The sequence below is a fragment of the Pseudophryne corroboree genome, chromosome 10, assembly GCF_028390025.1.
Source record: "Pseudophryne corroboree isolate aPseCor3 chromosome 10, aPseCor3.hap2, whole genome shotgun sequence".
NCBI classification, from domain to species: domain Eukaryota; kingdom Metazoa; phylum Chordata; class Amphibia; order Anura; family Myobatrachidae; genus Pseudophryne; species Pseudophryne corroboree.
The window spans coordinates 271,232,589-271,257,688 of NC_086453.1; the positions used below are offsets into that span (position 1 = coordinate 271,232,589).

General features: G+C 40.2%; 1 long non-coding RNA gene across 5 annotated transcripts; it reads left to right on the forward strand.

Moving 5' to 3' along the window:
- The first annotated feature begins 1,292 nt into the window (after nucleotides 1–1,292).
- On the forward strand, nucleotides 1,293–25,100 carry LOC134965513 (uncharacterized). Of its 5 annotated transcripts, none has more exons than XR_010188409.1 (9): nucleotides 1,293–1,327; nucleotides 1,668–1,731; nucleotides 1,857–1,921; nucleotides 2,013–2,091; nucleotides 2,380–2,480; nucleotides 7,855–7,975; nucleotides 23,011–23,214; nucleotides 23,665–23,751; nucleotides 23,837–25,100. It is a non-coding gene; the product is annotated as an uncharacterized LOC134965513 (long non-coding RNA). The 5 variants fall into 5 exon arrangements; XR_010188408.1 differs by having other exon boundaries at nucleotides 23,014–23,214; XR_010188412.1 differs by lacking the exon at nucleotides 2,013–2,091 and having other exon boundaries at nucleotides 23,014–23,214.

Sequence of the window (25,100 nt, forward strand, 5' to 3'; positions counted from 1 at the left end):
ATATGATTGTAAAATTAAAAGTATTCACATATGGGAGTGTAAGGAGTACCATAAGGAAAAAAAGAAAAAAAAATATGTATCACTATGTAAATATGATTGTAAGATCAAAAGTATTCACAAAACAAACTGTTTTTGTTTCATATCATTATAGTATATTAAAATTAATAAGATTAAGGTACACATAGGGGTTCTATATATTAATTGGATTTATACTTTTGCTAATAATATATGTAATGGGGTAATACACGAATTAATGAACTAAGTAATAGAGGAAAATATCTTAAGATAAAAATAAATAATCTATTTAAAATTCTATACATTTAGAGATCACCAGTAGGGATATTTCACACTAGAAGTAGTTTAATTATTAACACTTTATAAATAAAAAATGATTAAAAGTGACATAAATCGGTCAAAATTCATATGGTAATGTCACCCTATGTGATTATAGAACTCTTGTAAGTGACCACTAATGAACAATAGGTAGAAGCCCTATTGTAGTATTAGTGCTAGAGTTACAAGCGCCAGCTGTATTCATTAGTGAACACCATAGCTGATAGTTAAACCAATTAATATTGTTATTCATATACAGATGGGTTATATGGTGCCAAAGAACAGTTCATTAAGTTAAACTATATCATATTAAGTTAGTATATTAATCTGACAGTGAACATTAACCATTTTTAATGTCTACAATAGTATACAGACTCAAAATATTGATTTGGGTCCTATTATCCTATTGAAGAAGTGAGGCAATAGTGTTACAAGCACCAGCTGTATTCATTAGTGAACACCATAGCTGATAGTTAAACCAATTAATATTGTTATTCATATACAGATGGGTTATATGGTGCCAAAGAACAGTTCATTAAGTTAAAATATATCATATTAAGTTAGTATATTATTCTGACAGTGAACATTAACCATTTTTAATGTCTACAATAGTACACAGACTCACAATATTGATTTGGGTCCTATTAAAGAAGTGAGGCAATAGTGTTGCAAGTGCCAGCTGTATTCATTAGTGAACACCAAAGCTGTTAGTTAAACCAATTAATATTGTTATTTATATACAGATGGGTTATATGGTGCCAAAGAACAGTCCATTAAGTTAAAATATATCATATTAAGTTAGTATATTAATCTGATAGCGAACATTAATCATTTGTAATGTCTACAATAGTACACAGACTTACAATGCTGATTTGGGCCCTATTATCCAATTAAGGAAGTGAGGCAATAGTGTGTCTCTATAAAAACATAGGAAGTAACCACACCTAACATGCAGCATTTTCTAGAAAGACAGATTCTGACACAGTGTCTACAAGTAAGTAAAACAGCTCTTTGTGGATATTTTTGGTCAATCTTTTTTGTATTTATTGTATTATAAAAGTTGTATGTGGCCAAAAGAACTTTGTTTCCAAGTAATTGGCATTGTAAAGTATGATAATCTGAGAAGTATATAGGAATTACTGAAGTGGTATATCATTTGTGTAGCAGTGAATTCCTTTAGGATTGCATAGTATATAATATTATATGGAATGTTATATGTGGGATATGTGTCTCTATAACATTATATATAGATTAGTATATACATCCTAAATGCCTACATGATTTAATTATAATATTATATATAAATTAGAGTAATATTTATATGTTCTAATTAGGACAACATTACAATATCTGTGGATGGAAATTGACTATTCCCTAGTACTAGAAACGTCTGAGTGGGTATGTATCAACTTTGCAAATATTAGTTCCATCAGTAATAGACTTTCATTTTTTCAATTAAAACTATATGAAAAAGATAGGTATTATTAAACTATAAGTAAAAAATAAAATTATATATTCTCTAGAGATCAAGCCTTCAGTGATTTCTGACTATGGAGTAATTTACGTTTAGAGATAAGACATCAAAACGGTAGGCTCCCCCCTCTTTTTGGTCTAATACCTATATGCATATATTTATGTAGAGAATAGTACTGATGATATCATTTTAAATTACAAATCAGGATCATAGTTTCCTATCAGAATCCACAACCATTATGAATGTCATTGTGTAGATCTACTCTCAAATACATCCTAACATTGGTACGTATACTTGTAATAATCAGATGTTATAATTGAAAATTAAAAATAAAAATCTCAAAATAATTTGATTTAATACAAATTTTTGTTTAAGTAGTTTTAGTCAATATCCCTTTTGACTTATGTTATGGTAACTGGTTGTTACAAATTCCTCCTATCAAATACTGTAAAATGTAGTACGACCATTATTGAACACCATGATGGAGCATGTAAAGACACCAAATGTCTGAGATTTGTTGTATTATGCATTTTATTGATTCTAAACATGTTGTACAATTGTTTTTTTGAAAGCTATATACCCCTGAAGAAGTCCAACCTAAAGGAAGAAACGCATTGGATGATTTAAATGACCTGAAAATATACAGTGGATCTTTTTTCGTGAGCACACTCCTGTAAGGGCAAAGTGCATGAACATACAGCCTCTTAATTAATAGACAGGTCTTGTTGATATTATTCATTGTATTAAGCTGCTTGGGTTTTATGTAAATGTTTTATTTGTACATTTGAATACATTTTAAAAATATAAATTATATCGACATTGGTGTTGTAATAAAAGGGACATTAGGTCCATAGAGGATCATTTTAAAATATATCTGGAGTATATTGGCGCACCTAAGGAATTTATTGTGATATATATATATATATATATATATATAAAAACCAGTTGTGACCGGCACTCCTACAGCAGAACTAAATACCTGGGTGCCTTCCCGTGGCACTGCAAGGCCCAGCAGACAAGGTAAGGTGATGGGCGGCACTCCAAAGGATTTTCAGCAAATACAACAGCACACCAGGCCGATTAGTGTTTCAACGTTTCAGGTGTCTTTATTCACACCTTTCGTCAGGATACATCTAATCGGCCTGGTGTGCTGTTGTATTTGCTGAAAATCCTTTGGAGTGCCGCCCATCACCTTACCTTATATATATATATATATATATATATATATATATATATATATATATAGCAGCAGCAGCAGCAATGAGGGCAGCACTAGGAGACTTAGCAAGTAAGTTGAAAAAAAGTGCTTTAATGAATCTACGTTTCATCCTGACGAAGGGGATGCGTCCCCGAAACGTAGATTCATTAAAGCACTTTTTTTTCAACTTACTTGCTAAGTCTCCTAGTGCCGCCCTCATTGCTGCTAATGTCTATGGGATCGTATCCAGGAGGTGAAGGCATGGGGGCAAGTATTTCATAACGCTGGGGAGCGTGAGCAGTGCCGGATCACACTGCATGGTATATATATATATATATATACACACGGTGAATGGCTTGCGATGGTGGGAGACAGAAATCCACTGCCCCCGTGTCACTAAACCAGGCGGCACTACACAGATTTAGTGAAAAAAAGTTAAATGTTTATGAATAAAACAGCATGAGGGTCTGACGTTTCAACACCATGACGGGTGTTTTTTTCATGGACACATGGTGAAGCAAACAGTGGTTAAACAATTCTTACCTTAAATACTTTACACACGCCACTGCTACCAAACGAGTGCAGGGGGCGGGAGCGTCTCCGGCGGCCCCGGCGTCCGGCCACAGGGGATGACGTTGCCGTTGCCAGGCAACCAGACAACACTCCGCCCGGCGCGTCCCGTCGATGCAATGAAGTGCGCAATACAAAGTAACAATAAAGTGCAATGTGCATAATGAAAACTGTGACAGATACAAATGTGAGAAGTAAATCTCTAAGAGGAAACAAAGTAACGTTTCCAGCAACGTGTAAGTGAAAGGTAAAACTAGCTGTATCTTGCAAAACCTGGGAATAGTCTCAAAGAGCAAACGTACACTAGGATCTCTATATACCTACGTATAATCAAAGCCTAAGTGAACGATGATGACTGATTATGAAAAATTATACTGTCACATCCTACAACACTGGACCAGGCTCAACATTGTATATGAAAAAAAGCATTAAAGACTGAACCCATGATATTAAACAGCAGCAATGTAACATTAAAGAAATACGCTCCATGCTAATTTTTCATTAAGTCCATGCTGTGCTACAATGTTCAGCCGGACAATCCATCATGTTTCACACTGTGACAGTAATTTCTGTCTATCGCCGCCTCTAGTAGAAATGGGGATATGGTCCGCTATTTGATATTTCAAACTAGATAATGGATGTTAGCAAAGTTTGAAGTGGCGTGCGACTGGCTGGTCATTGTCCTTCCCTTCAATGGTGGCCTTAATGGCCGATCGATGGAGGGCCATACATTCTTTAAAAGTTCTGATTGTCTGACCGACGTACAGTAGTCTGCAAGGGCAGATGATAACATAAATGACGTACTGTGAACTGCACGTAAGGAAATGATGTATAATGTATTTCTTGCCAGTCTTTGGGTGTTGAAATGAGGGACCAGGCATGAGGTAATTACAGGTAGTACATGAAGGGCATCTGTAACAGCCTTTACGTGTGGACATGATTGTCTTTGGTGAAACATCTGTATGAACCAGCAGGTCGCGTAAGTTTCACCAGTGCCTGTAACTTGGCATCACTGATTTGTTGTGAAAACAAGGCAGCATAGTGTCACTTTTCACAATGGGCAAGAGTGCACTAACAGCTCTGGGAATAACTGAACTGGCAGTAGTGTATTTAGTGACCAACGGAATTTTCACAGAAAGTGCTGATCAAGGGATTCGAAAAAAATAACTTATCCTGGATGATAATTGCACCGCCTTTGTCGGCTGGACGGACTATGATGGTGGGATCCTCTGATAATGTTTTTAAAGCAATTTGTTTGCCCATAGAGAGATTTGTTCTCCATGTGGACACAATCATGTGCACCATGGATGTGAAGAACCTATATTCTGTGATTCCACATATGGAAGGGCTGGCCACCATGAAATCTTTTTTAGAGAGTAACAACTTCCAATGGTTGGATATTGACCTATTCATCACTCTGCTCAAGCTGACATTTCAACGAAATTATTTCTTACACAATGGGAAATATTATGAACAAATAACAGGCTGTGCTATGGGTTCTTGCATAGCACTGTCGCTAGCAAATGTTTATATGTTTGCTAAAGAACATGAGTTATTTTTTTCGAATCCCTTGATCAGCACCAATATCCTCTTATACAAGAGGTATATTGATGATCTGATCCTGTTCTGGACAGGTGATGAGGAGAGCCTGAAACAACTACTTTTGTCCATCAACTTGGTCGAGTCGCCAATCCGATTCACGTATCAATATGGCACAGAAGTGATACACTATCTAGATGTCTCAATTTCCATCAAAGACTGCCACATCCATACCGCTGTCTTTCATAAACCGACTGATCAGAATACACTTCTGGAGCATTCAAGCTTCCACCCGCCGGCCTTGAAAGCAGGACTACCTAAGTCCCAGATGACTAGGGTGGCACGGATCACCAGCAATCCGGATGAGTTGGATAAGGCATTGACACAGATGGTGGACAAATTTAAAGCCAGAGGTTATCCACACAATAAGCTTCAACAACAGAAATCAGATATTTTGATGAAGCCCCAGGCATCTTTCTTACAGCTTAAAATTAGGGAAACACTTTCTGTGAAAATTCCGTTGGTCACAGAATACACCACTGCCAGTTCAGTTATTCCCAGAGCTGTTAGTGCACTCTGGCCCATTGTAAAAAGTGACACTATGCTGCCTTGTTTTCACAACAAATCAGTGATGCCAAGTTACAGGCGCTGGCGAAACTTACGCGACCTGCTGGTTCATACAGATGTCTCACCAAAGACAATCATGTCCACACGTAAAGGCTGTTACAGATGCCCTTCATGTACTACCTGTAATTACCTCATGCCTGGTCCCTCATTTCAACACCCAAAGACTGGCAAGAAATACATTATACATCATTTCCTTACGTGCAGTTCACAGTACGTCATTTATGTTATCATCTGCCCTTGCAGACTACTGTACGTCGGTCAGACAATCAGAACTTTTAAAGAACGTATGGCCCTCCATCGATCGGCCATTAAGGCCGCCATTGAAGGGAAGGACAATGACCAGCCAGTCGCACGCCACTTCAAACTTTGCCAACATCCATTATGTAGTTTGAAATATCAAATAGAGGACCATATCCCCATTTCTACTAGAGGCGGCGATAGACAGAAATTACTGTCACAGTGTGAAACACAATGGATTGTCCGGCTGAACACTGTAGCACCGCATGTACTTAATGAAAAATTAGCATGGAGCGTATTTCTTTAATGTTACATTGCTGCTGTTTAATATCATGGGTTCAGTCTTTAAAGCTTTTCTTCATATACAATGTTGAGCCTAGTCCAGTGTTGTAGGATGTGACAGTATAATTTTCCATAATCAGTCATCATCGTTCACTTAGGCTTTGATTATACGTAGGTATATAGAGATCCTAGTGTATGGTTGCTCTTTGAGACTATTCCCAGGTTTTGCAAGATACAGCTAGCTTTAACTTTCACTTACACGTTGCTGGAAACGTTACTTTGTTTCCTCTTAGAGATTTACTTCTCACATTTGTATCTGTCACAGTTTTCATTATGCACATTGTACTTTATTGTTACTTTGTATTGCGCACTTCATTGCATCGACGGGACGCGCCGGGCGGAGTGTTGTCTGGTTGCCTGGCAACGGCAACGTCATCCCCTGTGGCCGGACGCCGGGGCCGCCGGAGACGCTCCCGCCCCCTGCACTCGTTTGGTAGCAGTGGCGTGTGTAAAGTATTTAAGGTAAGAATTGTTTAACCACTGTTTGCTTCACCATGTGTCCTTGAAAAAAACACCCGTCACGGTGTTGAAACGTCAAACCCTCATGCTGTTTTATTCATAAACATTTAACTTTTTTTCACTAAATCCGTGGAGTGCCGCCTGGTTTTGTGACACGGGGGAAGTGGATTTCTGTCTCCCACCATCGGAAGCCATTCACCGTGCATACTTGAAGGAGGAAACCACGGTCATATGTTTTGGTAATTGAGTGCCAGCTACACCGCAGAGATACATACATTTCTCGATGTGCCTGACAATCGTTAGTGATATCAGATTGAGCTGCATGCACAACCAACCTGAGGAAGCAATGAACAAATCATGGGAGCGCATATTAGTGCATACCCACTGAACGATATGAACTGTTTTATAGTACTGATCTGTCAGAATTGGCCACATCATATAAAAAATAGTCCAATGTGTACCCAGCTTTAACCATGTAAATTGTACAATAGCTATCCCTGTATTACTGAATTGGTATGTGTGCTGGAGATTATTGATTACCTACCATCTACAACAGGCCTGGCCAACCTGTGGCTCTCCAGATGTAGTGAAACTACACATCCCAGCATGCCCTGCCACAGTTTTAGCATTCCCTAATAGCAAAACTGTGGCAAGGCATGATGGGACTTGTAGTTTTACAACAGCTGGAGAGCCACAGGTTGGCCAGGCCTGATCTACAATATAGGAGTCATGTGATTAAACCTTAAACATCAATGTTAATAAAGAGATCCTGGAAAGAAATTATTATATCAGAAATGTTCTAATTGGTTTAAAACAAAAACTATTCCAATTCTTCTTTGGCATCCTCCCAGAAAAAGATGTCATCAATATGCCCAATCCGCAGTGGTTAATGTTTAAGTATGTTAGTGTTCACTTATTGCAGTTATCCAGCAAATATTGGAGGAAAAAAAAGTTTACCAAACTGCATAAAAAGTTGAGTGATGCAAAGTGCAATCAAAGCTTATTCTTGGAAATTATCTTTTTGCCAACAAGTCAAGTATAATTTTCCAACCTTTTATTACTTTCCTTTCCTTAGGTTTCATTTTAGATTACTTCAGGATGGAAGGCAAAAAGCCAAAGAGCTAAAGGGACCAGAATAACTCCATCCAGGGACCAGGAAAAAGCAAAGCTGCAGCCCAAGTAGACCAAGAATTAAGGTAACGGGTATCATGTTTTCAGAATTCATTACCAAAAACTTGTCATTAGGTACTTTGAAATGTAAGTATTCACACATTTAATTGGAACAAGTGCATAGCAATTTTAGAAGTCATACTATGGCACCACATCAGTAATGCAGAAACCATGGTTCATACCAGGCAGGTCCTGACAAGTTGAAACACATATTGGGGTAAATTTACTAAGGTGGGTTTTTATTTTAGAACTGGTAATGTTCCTCATAGCAACCAATCAAGAAAACCCAGTAACATCTTTTTCTCTGTAAATTGTTCATGAAGAGCACAAAACATGATTAAAGTTTGTTTATTTGAAAATAAAGTGAAAAGTCAGTGGATTTGTCTGTTATTGGGTATCTATTTATTCAAATTGTTTAATCAAGACTATAAATAGCAATTTATGTATAGTTTATCAATGCTTCCCCTAACAAGCTGAAAGTGAGAATAGCCTTATTTTGGTTATCGAGAAGACTTTTTTTACAGCTTAAAGAGGTACATAAGGAAAGTAATATGGTGTTATTAAAAGCATAGGCTTATTTAGAAGGCACACAAAGGCAACTTTGGACACTGAAGCACATATTCCTCTAGGTAAAAAAAACTATGTTACAGTAGCTTAAAGTACATTTAAAAGACTTCTATCACTTGAAGACAAGAGAGGATATTGGATCATAAGTTTGGATCATAAGTTAGCTACAACCTTGGGAACTAGATATCTGATGTAAAAAAAAAACACTGTATACTATAAGTTTTTTCACTTAATCACTAGATTTTGTGAAATTATGTTCTGTTAGTACTGCAGCAGGTTTGATACAATTTAACATATTTTATGTACTCACTAGAAACAGTAGATATTGTATTGCTATATGCTAAAATGAATCATTCTGATATGCACTTACATTAAATATCGATCTGGAATATGCTTTGGGGATGAGATTATAATGAGTTTTTTATTTAATATTTAGATTTTGGCAATATGATCACTTTAATTCTCTATAGTTGCCAGGATCGGCTCCTATTGGTGCCTATGTCTCTGCGACTCAGAAATTATACATTTGGGTTAAAAAAGATTCCTTATTGCTGCAAATTGCATCTCTATTGAATATTCATTTTTGGGGGATGGCCATAAATTATAATAAAAATGCCCCTGCATCTCTTAGACCTCTTAGCAGAACTCAGGTGACAATTCATTTGTAAAATTAATCCCTTTCTATTCAATTTTCTTTTTTTTAATTTGACCCACTGTTTTTCACTCTGGTTTCAACAAATTGCAGTTAAATTACTTAACACATCACTTTTTCCTAGTTATTTAAATGATTAAATGCCCCACCCTAGGATCCATCACCTGTGCTATTGTAGCTCAATGCTTATTCTGGTTTACCATAATTGTGAGTCAGATGTCTAAATAGGCCACTAGCTGAGCCTTATGGCAGCTTCACATCCTGCTCAAATTAATATTCCAACTCAGGCCAATTACTGTAAATGTGAGTTTCAAGAGCAATACTATTAAAATTGCATCTTGAATGTTATGGTCTGAACAGGCCTGAGGATAAGAACGTGGCAAATTGTTATGTTTGTATGCATCAGTTAAGGAAGTGTTTCAACTAGAGATGTGCGCATATCCCTGTGTTTTGGTTTTGGTTTTGGCACTAAATCATCATATTTAGTTTTTTCCAAAACTACCCTCAAGTGTTTTGGTTTTGGATCTGGATTTATTTTAAATTGCTTGAAAAAAGCTAAAATTATGTAATTTTGACCTGTTTCTGTTCCCACAATATTATTAATTTCAATACCATTCATTTCCAGTGTGAAATGACTCAAGAAATCATAAGGGTGGGACTTGCATGCAATCCATAACACACATGACTCGGTTTTCAGATATGAGATCAGAACTTGTTGGGATGACCCAATGCTGGCCTCACCTCGACTGAGAACCACAAAGTGACACGAGCCTGGACTTGGTTTAACTTGAAACCCCAAAGTTTGGATGTGTGTTTTTTTCCAGCAAAACCAAACATAGCTACATCCCGTTTGAACATGTGGTGATCAGAGGTGGATTAAGGGTGAGGGCACCCTAGGCACAACAGTAACAGCCACCACTTCCTCCTCCCACCTTCATTATTTTATTATTTTTATTGATTAGTTATAAGCTCTCATTTGATGATAGTGGTTTTTTATTATTTGATTAAATTGCCTAACTATGACAGTTTTATTTTTTTTATTATGTATACATATTTACTAAGCAGCACAGCTTACAGGGGCAGTATGTGCATATCCTACCCATTTCTACTCCATTCAAGATGGCATATGGTATAGTAGAGTGGAAATATTTTGCAGTTACTGGTGCTTTTTGAGCTGACAGTACCAACACAAGTATCCAAGTGCAGCCCCCAAACAAGTGTCACCCCTAGGCATGTGCCTAATGGGAAATTCGCCTCTGATGGTGATGTTATCAAGGTTATCTGCAGGCTGAAGACAAGGGGCACTTGTATGTAGCAGGGCAAATCACAACTAAATGTACCAAAAGTAATAAAATGCATTTCAAAATTATAATAATCAAAAATAGCTGCAGTCAAGAAAATATCTAGTTATATCCTATATAGTATAGAGAGGAACAAAAAGTAGCGAGAGACTGTGTTGTGGAATTACTAATCAAAATCGGTATTAGAGTAAGTGATTTTAATATAACTAGTTAAACTACATATAAAACAATTCAAATACATCAAAAAAATAAAAATGCACAAAGGTGTTGTTACTAGCTTTCATTAAACCTTTATTCATATTTAAACATCGATGGGGTCAATTCTATTCGGCAACTTAAGAATAGCGCCGAGAATTAGCTCCCGACGCTATTCAATTCAGCTCCAGTTAAGTCGGCGAAGTCCCGTTCTCGCCGACTAAACAGGTTGAATTGTCGGGAGAACGGGCATTCTCCGACTTAACTCCCCAGCGCGAGGCTGATTCCCGACAGAATCAGCCTCGCGCCGGCCGCGAGGCAGCACTTTTGTCGGGTTTCTTCTCTCATCCCCCGGGGATGAGAGAAGAATTCCCGACAATTGCGGGTCACTAGCAGCTGAATTGAATAGCGTCGGGAGCTAATTCCCAGCGCTATTCTTAAGTTGCCGAATAGAATTGACCCCTATTATTATTATTATTATTATTATTATTAGTATTAGTATCTTTTGATCTTTATTTTATTATGGCACCACAAAGTGTATGCAGCACCATACATATTAAAAATAGAACACATCCACAAGGTATCATAACTCAATATGCATTAGGCAATGGCAGACTATAGTATATGTACCAAATTTCACAGTACAAACTGGGTAGAACAGATAATAAAGGTAGGGATAGGCCAAGTCAAAGCAGGATGCAGAGAGTGAGGCAGATGCCATTTGGTACTGTAGGAGAGAAAAATTAGCAGAGTAGCAGAGAGAGCAGCAGAGTAAAACATAGATTGAAATGTGGAGGGTTGATAGAGAGGAGATCACAGTAGTCTAAACGGGATATGAGGAATGAGAGTTTTAGTGGTATTAGGAGTAAGTAAGGGCTAGAATCTGACAATATTCCAGAGCTGCAAGTAACAAACTGGAGATATGTTGTCTTATATAATAGCTTGCGAGCTGCATGCTCTGATAAAATTCTCGTGAGTCGCCCATATTTTTAAAGTGGCAACCATTTAAAAGGAAAATATTGACGATTTAAAAATGTGGTTAGACTGACTGGAGTCTCCACAGAGTGTGCTGCATGCAGGCTATTACATGAGCCCCATATAGTAGCCTTAATTTGTGGAGGTGAAAGAAAGAGAGCAGTCAAGGATAACACAAAGGATTTGGGGACAGAAGAAAGTGTGATGTTATCAATATCATCAAGAGTGGGGAAGAGATGGATGGATCAGTTCTTTTACCTGTCATTCTTCAACCTCAGTTCCTATAGATCATTACCAATCTTGACAACTCTTCATGTCTATTATATGTTTAGCCACCTTTTACCACCAGCCAACCACCAGCCTGTCACACTTTCAGCTATGGAAGAGTACAGTGACCTGTTGGCATGCTAGACTCACACTTACCAATCCATGATTTAATGTTATATATTGGCAGGATATAAAACATATACCATGGTAACATGTTTAGGTGGTTAGCTGGGTGAAACTGATGGTTCTATACTTCTATTACACTCAATGTCTAGTTGCACACGTTAGAGAGTTGGGATAAGAATGTACTGTACAGTATGAACAGAGTAAAATAGTTTACAACAAAATAGTTCACATAGTGCTGAGATTTAATGAACTGAAGTGAATGTATCATCACAGCTCATCTGTTTTTGAGAGGAGTTTTGTTTTCCTAGGAGCTTTTTACATTGTCAGAACCAATGCAGACAAGAAAACATTGTACTGATTTATTTATTTATGTTGCAGCTACTGTAATGCCGTTAGTTTTGCCCACTTTCCATTAGAGATGAGCGGGTTCGGTTCCTTGGAATCCGAACCCACCCGAACTTCAGGTTTTTTTACACGGGGCCGAGCGGCTCGGATCTTCCCGCCTTGCTCGGTTAACCCGAGCGCGCCCGAACGTCATCATCCCGCTGTCGGATTCTCGCGAGGCTCGGATTCTATCGCGAGACTCGGATTCTATATAAGGAGCCGCGCGTCGCCGCCATTTTCACACGTGCATTGAGATTGATAGGGAGAGGACGTGGCTGGCGTCCTCTCCGTTTAGAGTGACTAGAGTACTAGAGAGAGACACAAATTTTGGGGAGCATATAGGAGGAGTACTACTTGCTGCTGATAGTGTGACCAGTGACCAGTGCCACCAGTTTAATTAATCCGTTCTCTGCCTGAAAAAAAACGATACACAGTGTGACACAGTCACACATACCATATCTGTGCTCAGCCCAGTGTGCTGCATCATATACTGTATATCATTATCTGACTGCTGAGTGCTCACTGCTCACACAGCTAATTGTGGGGGAGACTGGGGAGCAGTTATAGCAGGAGTACATTTAAGTACAGTGCACACTTTTGCTGCCAGAGTGCCACTGCCAGTGTGACTGACCAGTGACCACTGACCACCAGTATTGTGATTGTCTGCTGACCACCAGTATATTGTGATTGTCTGCCTGAAAAAGTTAAACGCTCGTCGTGTGGTGTTTTTATAAACGCATTCTGCAGACAGTGTCCAGCAGGTCCGTCATTACATAATATATACCTGTCCGGCTGCAGTACTAGTGTGATATATATATATATATATATATATATTAATTTTATCTCATTATCATCCAGTCTATATTAGCAGCAGACACAGTACGGTAGTCCACAGCTGTAGCTACCTCTGTGTCGGCAGTCGCTCGTCCATCCATAATTGTATACCACCTACCCGTGGTTTTTTTTTTTTCTATCTTCTTGATACTAGTAGCTTACTTTAGGAGTCTGCAGTGCTGACAGACAGTGTCCAGCAGGTCCGTCATTACATAATATATACCTTTCCGGCTGCAGTACTAGTGTGATATATATATATATTTAAATTTTATCTCATTATCATCCAGTCTATATTAGCAGCAGACACAGTACGGTAGTCCACGGCTGTAGCTACCTCTGTGTCGGCAGTCGCTCGTCCATCCATAAGTATACTAGTATCCATCCATCTCCATTGTTTACCTGAGGTGCCTTTTAGTTGTGCCTATTAAAATATGGAGAACAAAAATGTTGAGGTTCCAAAAATAGGGAAAGATCAAGATCGACTTCCACCTCGTGCTGAAGCTGCTGCCACTAGTCATGGCCGAGACGATGAAATGCCAGCAACGTCGTCTGCCAAGGCCGATGCCCAATGTCATAGTACAGAGCATGTAAAATCCAAAACACCAAATATCAGTAAAAAAAGGACTCAAAAATCTAAAATAAAATTGTCGGAGGAGAAGCGTAAACTTGCCAATATGCCATTTACCACACGGAGTGGCAAGGAACGGCTGAGGCCCTGGCCTATGTTCATGGCTAGTGGTTCAGCTTCACATGAGGATGGAAGCACTCAGCCTCTCGCTAGAAAAATGAAAAGACTCAAGCTGGCAAAAGCACAGCAAAGAACTGTGCGTTCTTCGAAATCCCAAATCCACAAGGAGAGTCCAATTGTGTCGGTTGCGATGCCTGACCTTCCCAACACTGGACGTGAAGAGCATGCGCCTTCCACCATTTGCACGCCCCCTGCAAGTGCTGGAAGGAGCACCCGCAGTCCAGTTCCTTATAGTCATATTGAAGATGTCAGTGTTGAAGTACACCAGGATGAGGAGGATATGGGTGTTGCTGGCGCTGGGGAGGAAATTGACAAGGAGGATTCTGATGGTGAGGTGGTTTGTTTAAGTCAGGCACCCGGGGAGACACCTGTTGTCCGTGGGAGGAATATGGCCATTGACATGCCTGGTCAAAATACCAAAAAAATCGGCTCTTCGGTGTGGAAGTATTTCAACAGAAATGCGGACAACATTTGTCAAGCCGTGTGTTGCCTTTGTCAAGCTGTAATAAGTAGGGGTAAGGACGTTAACCACCTCGGAACATCCTCCCTTATACGTCACCTGCAGCGCATTCATAATAAGTCAGTGACAAGTTCAAAAACTTTGGGCGACAGCGGAAGCAGTCCACTGACCAGTAAATCCCTTCCTCTTGTAACCAAGCTCACGCAAACCACCCCACCAACTCCCTCAGTGTCAATTTCCTCCTTCCCCAGGAATGCCAATAGTCCTGCAGGCCATGTCACTGGCAATTCTGACGAGTCCTCTCCTGCCTGGGATTCCTCCGATGCATCCTTGCGTGTAACGCCTACTGCTGCTGGCGCTGCTGTTGTTGCCGCTGGGAGTCGATGGTCATCCCAGAGGGGAAGTCGTAAGCCCACTTGTACTACTTCCAGTAAGCAATTGACTGTTCAACAGTCCTTTGCGAGGAAGATGAAATATCACAGCAGTCATCCTACTGCAAAGCGGATAACTGAGGCCTTGACAACTATGTTGGTGTTAGACGTGCGTCCGGTATCCGCCGTTAGTTCACAGGGAACTAGACAATTTATTGAGGCAGTGTGCCCCCGTTACCAAATACCATCTAGGTTCCACTTCTCTAGGCAGGCGATACCGAGAATGTACACGGACGTCAGAAAAAGACTCACCAGTGTCCTAAAAAATGCAGTTGTACCCAATGTCCACTTAACCACGGACATGTGGACAAGTGGAGCAGGGCAGGGTCAGGACTATATGACTGTGACAGCCCACTGGGTAGATGTATGGACTCCCGCCGCAAGAACAGCAGCGGCGGCACCAGTAGCAGCATCTCGCAAACGCAAACTCTTTCCTAGGCAGGCTACGCTTTGTATCACCGCTTTCCAGAATACGCACACAGCTGAAAACCTCTTACGGCAACTGAGGAAGATCATCGCGGAATGGCTTACCCCAATTGGACTCTCCTGTGGATTTGTGGCATCGGACAACGCCAGCAATATTGTGTGTGCATTAAATATGGGCAAATTCCAGCACGTCCCATGTTTTGCACATACCTTGAATTTGGTGGTGCAGAATTTTTTAAAAAACGACAGGGGCGTGCAAGAGATGCTGTCGGTGGCCAGAAAAATTGCGGGACACTTTCGGCGTACAGGCACCACGTACAGAAGACTGGAGCACCACCAAAAACTACTGAACCTGCCCTGCCATCATCTGAAGCAAGAAGTGGTAACGAGGTGGAATTCAACCCTCTATATGCTTCAGAGGTTGGAGGAGCAGCAAAAGGCCATTCAAGCCTATACAATTGAGCACGATATAGGAGGTGGAATGCACCTGTCTCAAGTGCAGTGGAGAATGATTTCAACGTTGTGCAAGGTTCTGATGCCCTTTGAACTTGCCACACGTGAAGTCAGTTCAGACACTGCCAGCCTGAGTCAGGTCATTCCCCTCATCAGGCTTTTGCAGAAGAAGCTGGAGGCATTGAAGAAGGAGCTAAAAGGGAGCGATTCCGCTAGGCATGTGGGACTTGTGGATGCAGCCCTTAATTCGCTTAACAAGGATTCACGGGTGGTCAATCTGTTGAAATCAGAGCACTACATTTTGGCCACCGTGCTCGATCCTAGATTTAAAGCCTACCTTGGATCTCTCTTTCCGGCAGACACAGGTCTGCTGGGGTTGAAAGACCTGCTGGTGACAAAATTGTCAAGTCAAGCGGAACGCGACCTGTCAATATCTCCTCCTTCACATTCTCCCGCAACTGGGGGTGCGAGGAAAAGGCTCAGAATTCCGAGCCCACCCGCTGGCGGTGATGCAGGGCAGTCTGGAGCGACTGCTGATGCTGACATCTGGTCCGGACTGAAGGACCTGACAACGATTACGGACATGTCGTCTACTGTCACTGCATATGATTCTCTCAACATTGATAGAATGGTGGAGGATTATATGAGTGACCGCATCCAAGTAGGCACGTCACACAGTCCGTACTTATACTGGCAGGAAAAAGAGGCAATTTGGAGGCCCTTGCACAAACTGGCTTTATTCTACCTAAGTTGCCCTCCCACAAGTGTGTACTCCGAAAGAGTGTTTAGTGCCGCCGCTCACCTTGTCAGCAATCGGCGTACGAGGTTACTTCCAGAAAATGTGGAGAAGATGATGTTCATTAAAATGAATTATAATCAATTCCTCCGTGGAGACATTGACCAGCAGCAATTGCCTCCACAAAGTACACAGGGAGCTGAGATGGTGGATTCCAGTGGGGACGAATTGATAATCTGTGAGGAGGGGGATGTACACGGTGATATATCGGAGGATGATGATGAGGTAGACATCTTGCCTCTGTAGAGCCAGTTTGTGCAAGGAGAGATTAATTGCTTCTTTTTTGGTGGGGGTCCAAACCAACCCGTCATTTCAGTCACAGTCGTGTGGCAGACCCTGTCACTGAAATGATGGGTTGGTTAAAGTGTGCATGTCCTGTTTATACAACATAAGGGTGGGTGGGAGGGCCCAAGGACAATTCCATCTTGCACCTCTTTTTTCTTTAATTTTTCTTTGCGTCATGTGCTGTTTGGGGAGTATTTTTTTGAAGGGCCATCCTGCGTGACACTGCAGTGCCACTCCTAGATGGGCCAGGTGTTTGTGTCGGCCACTAGGGTCGCTTACCTTACTCACACAGCTACCTCATTGCGCCTCTTTTTTTCTTTGCGTCATGTGCTGTTTGGGGAGTGTTTTTTGGAAGGGCCATCCTGTGTGACACTGCAGTGCCACTCCTAGATGGGCCAGGTGTTTGTGTCGGCCACTAGGGTCGCTTATCTTACTCACACAGCTACCTCATTGCGCCTCTTTTTTTCTTTGCGTCATGTGCTGTTTGGGGAGTGTTTTTTTGAAGGGCCATCCTGCGTGACACTGCAGTGCCACTCCTAGATGGGCCAGGTGTTTGTGTCGGCCACTAGGGTCGCTTATCTTACTCACACAGCTACCTCATTGCGCCTCTTTTTTTCTTTGCGTCATGTGCTGTTTGGGGAGTGTTTTTTGGAAGGGCCATCCTGCGTGACTCTGCAGTGCCACTCCTAGATGGGCCAGGTGTTTGTGTCGGCCACTAGGGTCGCTTATCTTACTCACACAGCTACCTCATTGCGCCTCTTTTTTTCTTTGCGTCATGTGCGGTTTGGGGAGTGTTTTTTGGAAGGGCCATCCTGCGTGCCACTGCAGTGCCACTCCTAGATGGGCCAGGTGTTTGTGTCGGCCACTAGGGTCGCTTAGCTTAGTCATCCAGCGACCTCGGTGCAAATTTTAGGACTAAAAATAATATTGTGAGGTGTGAGGTGTTCAGAATAGACTGAAAATGAGTGGAAATTATGGTTTTTGAGGTTAATAATACTTTGGGATCAAAATGACCCCCAAATTCTATGATTTAAGCTGTTTTTTAGTGTTTTTTGAAAAAAACACCCGAATCCAAAACACACCCGAATCCGACAAAAAAAATTCGGTGAGGTTTTGCCAAAACGCGGTCGAACCCAAAACACGGCCGCGGAACCGAACCCAAAACACAAAACCCGAAAAATTTCAAGTGCACATCTCTACTTTCCATCCAAGACAGGTCATTAGATTTTGCCAGTCTAATGGAAAATATGCTTTTAAGTGAAGATGCTCTTGGTTTACTCAAAACAACCAAAATGTTGAAATATGATGGTTTAATATTAACAACACGCAGCAGAGCAAATATATTCTGTATAAGTGATATCTTTATTTACAAATAAAATATCAGTGCAGGTTCACCTGCTTGCTGACACAGAGTTGTACTATGTGGCTGTGCAATAAGTATCTATAAGCAGTATAGCGTGAAGTATGCTGACAGCAGCTCTATGAACACAGACTCATTGGGGAGATAATATCACCTTGCTAGATGACTGACAGCTATGTGTGACACACAGAAATACACAATAACATTTAACAGAGGGGATTGATGACATCACAACCTGTCAAAACAGACATCCCTAACCAATGCTAATGAATATTAAAACACTATAACATATTGGAATGTAAAAAATTATTTTAATATTTGCATAAGAATTTTTTTTATGGATTCTACATTCTTTTATAGAGTCATGATTCCTGTAAAACATGTTAAAACCCAAAACCTAAAAATGTGATAAATTTATATTGCAGCAATAATTTAGTCTTTTATTCACCCTTCTCGCGTAACTGTTCTGCCTAATATACCATGGTCAACTAAACTAACTCTCATACAGTACTTTGGTCTTTCTAACACACTGTAAATAAAATGACAATTATATCCAAGTCAATACACTACATATTGTGCATTGGTGGGGCAATCCCGGTTTGAAGAGTCTGTTCCCCCAGTGACCAGATCATTTGTTCTGATTTGTGGTGTGTGTGAGTGTGTGTGTGTGTGTGTGTGTGTGTGTGTGTGTGTGTGTGTGTGTGTGTGTGTGTGTGTGTGTATGTATGTTTGTGTGAGAATTATAAGGTATCTCTGTGACGAGCATACAACAATAAAAAAGTGTTACTACAGCTCCATCCTTTCAGAATGCAATAGTGCTGGTCAGGCAGGAACAGGGCTCTATTCTGAACTGTGCCAGTCATTCACCCAAAACTCATGACACCATGATGTCACAAATAGGGTTAGGGCCGCTGGCTCTAGGAAGTAGCAGTGCTCCTTGCTGTACGGTAGCGTGTATTTCCAGGCACCCTGCAAGCTGCATGTATATGCTGTGGGCTGCACACTGGCTGATGACACCGCTCACTCACCCTTAGTTACGACCATGGTGCTACTTTTCTTTAAAGTTCAAATCCAATGCAAATTGCAACAGTTTTGCCAGACAAACTTCCTTTATTATCCAGAGGTTTGGACTGTTAAATTGCAAATCACCTGTGATGTTTAGTGGGTTTGTATCCATTGAATTGACAGGAGTTACTATATACAGATGATTTAGTTAAACTATCAACATTCTAAGGGAGCAGAGAGTCTGAGCAGATGTACAGGTATTATTCATATGAGAAACCATTTCTCATTGGACATTCATCTATAAAGTACAGTAGGTGGGCTTGACAATTTTAACCCATGTGACGCTACGGAAGCAGTCTGTTTGGATGCTCAAGTGGTTTTATTAATCCCTTGCACTGGATATGATGAAGGAAGAAGTTTAAGTGAGAGAAACAGAATATTTTGGGTATTATTATTATTATTATTATTATTATTATCTTACATAGATCATTATTATTGCTTATAGTTGCAAATATCTGAAATTAACATAACAAAGGTAGCACAATTATCAATCTAAAATGTAAAGGGAGCATAATTAGTATTCAAATACATAAAATGGGCACATTTTATTTTTAATATATTAAGGGGGCCTATACATGATTTTATTATATAAAGGCACACAGCTATCATTATACCATATCATATGTATACTTCTATCTATCTATCTATCTATCTATCTATCTTAGAAGATACTCATAAATGACAGATTTAAGTAAGGAACACAGATAACACAATTATCCCTGTTAACCACTGGCCAGCGGATCCAGTATAAGGTCAATGCCACTTATACCCCTTTCACATCGCACAAATTATATATTGCCGGGTCGACATATTGCCGCGTCGACATGGGTCAGTGTGCGATGTGAAAGCACCAAGTCCAAATTCCCTTGTCGTCTGACCCGGTAATTCAACCCGGGTTATAAGCAGTGTCATTCCCAGGGTGAATACTGGGTCAGTGGCTGCGTAAACGGATTCCCGGGTCGATGCGACCTGGGACCCGTTTACTAGGTAGGGAGAGGTGGCGCGGAGATGAGCTCATCTCCCAGCGCCGGCTCCGCCCCCACTGCCAGCTCACCCCCCCCCGCCGCTATGGCAACTAACCCAGCATATTGCCGAGTCGGACAGCCAGCCAAAAGGGGTAGGAAAGTCTCCAATGCCGGATCCCACCCGGGAAGGACCCGTTTCCAATTCCCGGGTGGAATCCGGCATTGGAGATATGAAAGTGGTATAATAGGTCCAGGAATTCCCTTGCAGAAAGGAGGGGGGGGGATTATTTTCTAGTTGCTGGATACAGCTACCTCTTTCTAGGCAGGTTAACCTAGGCTTGAGTAAACGCATGTTAGTGTTACTTTTTATTTTATTTTTTGAGAAAAAATAAATTCACTGCATGACGCATTAAAAAATGATGGTATTACTGTGATCTTAAAGTGATTTGCAATAGGTAAATTCTGCAATAACTGTATTAAATCCTAGTAAATCATGCCAAAAACCATTTATTTGATACTTTGCATCTACTGAACTCCCACTTTCCTGCACTTATCCTCAAAACCGTTCCGACAAATAACATTTAATGGCAATGTGCGTGTGCTCTGACAAGTGATCAGTTTTGTGTGGTCATGTACAGTATGCTGATGCAAACAGAAAATAGGATCTGAGAAGCTGATTCTCTCTCCTATGACAATGCTGGGTGATCCATAGCATCCTCTACCCTATCGTCCAGACAAACTGGCCCCTTGTATTTATAAAAGATGTTGTGGTTGTCTCCTCGCAGGGATAGTCCTTTACCACATGTTCTGCCTTGGTATTAATTTTTTTTAGAAATATGGAGAAATGACTAATGCAAAAACTGGTTAAAATTATCAGCTAGATTTCACTTTTTTCTTTCTAAACAGTAATTAAAAAGACCTCAGAATCTTTTCACACACCAACAGATGCAATGTTTTTTGTGTTCTATAAACAAACACCTAAAAAGTTTATATATACTGTATACACACACACACACACACACACACACACACACACACACACACACATATATATATATATATATATATATATATATATATATATATATATATATACATATACAGGTTGAGTATCCCTTATCCAAAATGCTTGGGACCAGAGGTATTTTGGATATGGGATTTTTCCGTATTTTGGAATAATTGCATAACATAATGAGATATCATGGCGATGGGACCTAAATCTAAGCACAGAATGCATTTATGTTACATATACACCTTATACACACAGCCTGAAGGCAATTTTAGCCAATATTTTTTATAACTTTGTGCATTAAACAAAGTGTATGTACATACACACAATTCATTTATGTTTCATATACACCTTATACACACAGCCTGAAGGTCTTATAATACAATATGTTTAATAACTTTGTGTATTAAACAAAGTTTGTGTACATTGAGCCATCAGAAATCAAAGGTTTCACTATCTCACCTCACTCAAAAAAGTCCGTATTTCGGAATATTCCGTATTTCGGAATATTTGGATATGGGATACTCAACCTGTATATATATATACTGTAGGATCCTACAGAGCTTCGAAAACGCAAACAGGAGGTTATTAGTATACCCAGGGAAGTATTGTTAAACAAGGAGACAAATTCTCAGCAACAAATCTTGCCGCTTGATACTAAATACAATACTTCCAGTCCCGTACTACCCAGGGCCCTCAAAGCTATGTGGCCTATAGTAGCTTCAAACAGAAAACTACCCACATTTAGGGACAAACATCCTCTGGTTTGCTATAAAAAGGGTAAGAGCATCAAAGATCACCTCGTCCATACGGATATTACAGGATTAGAGGAGTGTATTACAACCAATTTTTTGACCAACGCACCAGGCTGCTACAGATGTCTCGGGTGCACGACTTGCACCAGTATGCAGCCTGGAACCTCTTTCAGTTCTATGACTACAGGCAAAGTGTTTTTCATCAGACATGTGGTCACCTGTACTACCACTCATATAGTGTACCTGATTACGTGCCCCTGTAGGCTATAATACATGGGCAAGACGGTACGTTGTGCACGGGAACGGCTGGCTATGCACCGATCGGCTATCAAGTATGCCATTTCGGGGAAATCGTCGGACCAGCCGGTAGCAAAACATTTTGCGGAACAAGGTCATTCGCTGCAGGAACTGAAGTTTAAAATTATTGACCACATCCCCAAATCTATAAGAGGGGGCGATCGAGGTGGTCAACTCCTACGGAAAGAGGCCAGATGGATGTACAGTTTGGACACCATCAAACCTAAGGGCCTAAACGACAAGATCCAATGGAATGTCTTTCAGTAATGTCCTGGACTGAATATGTCTGTTAGGTAGTGCTAACTTGTCAATTAGGTTGTCTTATATGGAGTCTACTGACATATAATACCATCCATCTAACCTTGGTGGTATAGCTCGTATTCACGTATATATATATATATATATATATATATATATATATATATAAAGTCACATATTTGGGCAGCTATATATGTGGATATATGATAGACACATACTGATATTTTGCGTAAATAATGCTTACAAATACATTTATTATAGCTTGTCTATCTGTATCTGCCCTGGTATGTCAATTCATGTACTGACTCCTATATGGCAGTTTCCTTATATTAATTATTATGGTTTTACTAAGTGTTTTCTTAACGACGTAGTCCATTTATATGTATATGCACTGTTTGTTTGTAGGCACTACATTGGTATATTTTACCATGTTGCACTTTGTTTACTTTCAGCAGCGCTGCCGCCTATCCGAAGCCTGGTTGCCAGGAAGCGCCAGTTACCATGGTTGCAGTGTAAGCTCCGGTTTCCAGGAAGTGACGACAGATGCGGTTCAGACGCGCTGACGTCACCACAGCCCGGGGAGTGAGGGACGGATGCAGTTCCCACCCCCCTCCTCCGGCGCGTGTCCCGTTCGCGGGTCTTCTCTTGCATATAAGGTATGTTATTTTCTTTTTATGTTTGTATCACCTTGACAAAGGGGCGCCACGGCCCCGAAACGTTGGTCACCCGATTTCAATATGGATTAAAATTTTTGCACTTTATTAACTTTGAAGAAGTCTCCTGAGTGCCGCTGCTTGCTTACCTTCGAATATATATATATATATATATATATAAATGTGTGTGTGTGTGTGTGTGTGTGTGTGCGTGTGTGTGTTTGAGTGTGTTGGTATAAATGTATATATTGTTTTTATTATTATTATTAAACAGACTTCTATGCTGTAGTTAGAAAAGTTAACTTTATGAAGGTCATGTGCAAGATACATGGCTTAAGTCAAACATGCTCTATGTGAAATAGTTATGAACTCCTACATTGCGCAATTTGAATCTCTTCACATGACACATTGCCATCCATTTCTAACAATCATCCAATCTATTATCTTTCCCAGAATGGATTTCCGCCCAAACCACCTCTAACTATTGATGTGTCTGAGAGATGAATGGCATCTAGATTTGAGAGAATCTCCCTTACAGGAGTGAGTTAAATCTGGCCGCAGGCTGCACAGAATGGGTGCTTCTTTTCACTTAGAACAATCATCTGTCTTTGTCTTTTCTTCCTAGATTGCTCTGATTTCCAACTTCATGTGTCTATGTTCCATTAAACCCAGAGAATGAAAAAGCTGCAAACAAAGACAAAAGCATAGGGGGCTGCAATCAAACACACTAAATTATCTGGAGAAATTGTTCACACTGGGTTCTGGCCATGAATGAAAAGAAGGATAAGAGAGATACTTCTGGACATATTAAAGAATGGCATTATCAAGTGTACCAGACAAGACATGTATATAATGCCTAAGCAGAGTGAGCTTTCTACCCAAACAGACCATATATCATTGGGACTTACGCTTATAAGAGGAGGAAGCAAGAGTAATGGGGGCTAACATCAGGGAAGACAACACATACAACAGGAAAAATAGCACTGAAATCTAGATTTTATTTTGCTCAAGAGACATTCATTTACAGAAGTTGAGAGTTTATAAAGGAAAGAAGATAGAGGATATTTTTTGTACACTAACCATATGGTGAAGTGCTCATAATTCAGTAGCAGCAATGCCTAAGAGACAGATGTAGATATGCAGAGAGCTTGATCTAGTTGCAGTCATTTCATGTCCACAAAGGAGAACAAATTGGAACTAAGATACTTGTGTTTTTTTTCTGCTTCCAGCCCTAGTATACAGGCATAAACTTGGCATAAAATCAGACTGTGCATGTTTAACTTGCATCAGTGTCCAGCATCCAGAGTAAACAAGCATAATCTGTTTGACAGACCCAAGGCTTTCACAGTAACACTTACAGCATCCTTATACTTAAGTTTTCAGACAGGAACAATGAAAAGTTATGTCCCCTTTGTAGATGTGATTTTAAAGATAAAGGGGGGAGGGGATGTGATAGGATGTGAGAATCAGAAAGTGAGAGATTTTGTGAGAGTTCTCCTGGTTTTTGGCAATCTTTTTTTTTTTTATTCGGTCTTGCCTTGTAAATGATTGCCATAGGAGAACTCTCATAAAAGCTTTAACTTTCTGATTCTTACACCCTATTACATTTCCCCCAAAGACTTGATTGAAAACAGGAAAAATTATTATGATTCTGCTTATGGTTACTCCAATGCGACTTAAGAAAAATGGAAAAAGACCCAAAGGCACTGTCTGTCTTGAAATAATCCACTCCATAGTACAAATCACAGTGGACTTCTTCAATATTTCTCTGAAAGTAGCCTCACCAGTGTCTCTCGTGCATAGAAGATGGAGGAAAAACAATTAAATGGCCAGATTTTGTAGATATGTGATATATGTTCACCAGAGCCGGCAACAGAAATCTTTGGGCC